This window comes from Orycteropus afer, unplaced genomic scaffold (assembly GCF_000298275.1).
Source record: "Orycteropus afer afer isolate SDZICR_OR568_19922 unplaced genomic scaffold, OryAfe1.0 scaffold00201, whole genome shotgun sequence".
Taxonomy (NCBI): domain Eukaryota; kingdom Metazoa; phylum Chordata; class Mammalia; order Tubulidentata; family Orycteropodidae; genus Orycteropus; species Orycteropus afer.
The window spans coordinates 1,459,279-1,462,334 of NW_006921788.1; positions in this window are offsets into that span (position 1 = coordinate 1,459,279).

Below are 3,056 nucleotides of genomic sequence, written 5' to 3' on the forward strand. Positions count from 1 at the left end.
CAGATGTTATGACCTTCTCCAGGGACTAGACCCTCCTGATAATATGCCCAAAGTACATGAGACAAAGTCTTGCCATCCTTACTTCTAAGAGCATTCTGGCTGTATTTCTTCCAAGACAGCTTTGTTTGTTCTTTTGCAGTCCATGGTTTTGGTGGTTAACGTTGTCTGTCACCAAGGCTGAGCTGTGGTTTTGAGTGGGTTGGCAGCTGTGATGTAGTTATTACCCATAATGAGATTGGATGTGATGTAATCATTTTCACAGTGGCATCTACTATGGGAAGTTGATCAGTTGGAGGGGAGTTGCCTTTGGGGTCTGGCCTGCTTCCAGTCTTTAGTTGGAAAGGATCTTGCACTTGGTTCATTGTTTATCTCCAGTTTCTGGACTTGAACCAGTGGCCACCTGTGTTGCCTTCTGATCTTGGGATTGTTGCCTTTGTAGCCTGTCAGCCAACACTCTGCCCGATGACCTGCCGATGTTGTATTCAGCAGCCAGCAGATGCATGAGTCAGGAGAAGCCTCCAGTTTGCTACAGTGGGCCTGGAAGGCAGAGCTGAAGCCCAAGGTCAAGGGGCTTCCACCCCACTCCTAGAGTCAGAACTCTGAATTCAGACACCTAGCCTCCTACACTGTAAGGAAATAAATTTCTGTTTGTGAAAGCCATCCATTTGTGGTATTTCTGTTAAAGCAGCAGTAGAGAACTAATATAGTGGTATATTCAGTATTATTCATGAATACCGTAATTCAGTCCTTGCCCAGCTTTCACACAAATATGAGGTGATTGAAAATATGGCTTCAGTCGGTGCACCTTAGTCCTCAAAGTTACATCTTTGCTTTTTAACACTGTTTTTCCTATTTAACACTTTCTTTTAAAAGCTGATTTTGCCCAGTGCAGTTGGTCATTTGATTGCTGCAGATTGACTGCTGCTTCCATGGGTGTTGATTGTGGATCGGACTAAAATGAAATCCTTGACAACTTCAGTCTTTTCTCCATTCATCATGAGGTTGCTTATTGGTTCAGTTGTGAGGATTTTTGTTTTCTCTTTATTGAGGTGTAATCCACACTAAAGGCTGTAGTCTTTGATCTTTATCAGTAAGTGCTTGAAGCCCTCTTCAATTTTCAGCAAGCATCTTTGTGTCTCTGTGCATTGCAGGCTGTAAATTAGTTTCCTCCAATCTTGATGCCAGATTCTTCTTAATATAGTCCACCTTCTCAGGTTATTTGCTCTGCATACAGGTTGAATAAATATGTTGAAAGTAAACAACCCTGATGCATACTTTCCTGAATTTAAACCATGCAGTATCACCTTATTCAGTTTGAATGATTGCCTCTTGGTCTATATACAGGTCAATATTAAATCACTAGAAAAATTGGGCATCATTCATCTTAAGCCACCTTTTTATGTATCATATTTAAATTTTTATTTCTTTGCTAACAATTTGTTATTACTGGTGTATGTTTCTTTGTGAGAATTTGTATGCAGCTACTCACATGATTAAGAAAACAAACTAAAAATTCAAGGCTTGGAACACCTTTGCTTGGCAAATGATACAGTTTGTAGAATAAATATGTGTTCAGGTTAAGTCTTAAAAAAGGATAATTGTCCTCATCTCTCAATCGTCAGCTCCTAATTTTGCACTTGACTGTCAGCAATTCCAGCCACTGAGCTGATGAATTCAATTTACTCCCTCTACTGGAATACTGATGTACTCATGACAGGCCTTAGGTATTTCACTAGAGGGAGCACAGTTAAGGAAGGGCCTGCTTTCCATACCCCATGTGCTAAAGAGAGCCCTGGCTCTGTCAATAGGAAATAGAAGAAAAGGGAGAGGTGTGGTCAGAAGAAGGATAGAGGTTATGAACAAAGATTTAGCCAATCTTAAGTGGAAATAAACCCAAGTCACAACATTTCTATTACAGTGGATCTGAGATTCTCGATACTAAAGTCCTTTGGGATTGATGATGGAGAATTCCTTTACCAACTCTGAAATGTGCACAGACAAACATTCTGTAATTGTTGGATTCAGTTTTATTAAAATGTTATATTGGGTCTGTAGTTCTTCCAAATAAAAAGATTGGTTGTCTGGAGTCTTCTTAGAAAAGTTTCAGGTAGTTTCAGTCATTTTACATTACAGTGGCTTTAAAGACTGGAAAGATCAGTGTTTTTTGTGCTTAGTGATGCCTTTGGCCTTTGAACAAAGGCATTTTTACTAGTGACTCTCCTGTGCAAAGAATCCTTTTTTATAAACAGAGAACTTACTACCCTTGGCACCTAATGGGAACATCCCTAAATTTGGATGGTGAAGTAAGACCATATTTTAAATACATACTTGGAAGGGCTGAAATGCTCAGAATTTGGCAGCATTTCACTTCTGACGACCCAATTCTTAAACCATATACAGTTTAATTGGTGGCAACAGCTTTTTCCATAAGAACATTTTGATGAATTAAAAAATTTCCCCAAAATCTCACTTTTCTTATAAACGAGGGCAGTTTCTATGCTTTGTTCACTCTGGTGCTTGGTAGAGTCTGTTACATGGTAGGCAATCAGGAAATGTTTGATAAATTGAATCTTCATCATTCATACCTTATAAAATATCTATCACTTAAATGTACAGATACTGAAGCTCCTCAGAACTCTAAGATGTCATCAGAAATACACTGGCAGAAGAGTTGATTGATCTCATATAATAAGGCCATTACTCTATTAACAATGAAAAAAAAAACCCAAACTCAATGCCATCGAGTTGGTTCTGACTCATAGTGACCCCTCCTTGGGTTTCTGAGGTGGTATCTCTACAGAAGTCGATTGCCTAGTCTTCCTGTCACACTCATCTCCTGTAACAGGCGGTTTCTGGCATCCACAGTTGGTTTGGGTTTCCCAATAAAAGTCAAACCTACAAGCTGAGAAACTGCAGTGATCTGATACTCAAATTGGGCAGTACTTTAAAAGCACTCCTTATGCAAAGAGCATGCATGGGTCATAGAGTACAATAGACACTCAAATACTCAGTTTTACCTAATATATAATATATATATATTATATATATAATTAGTA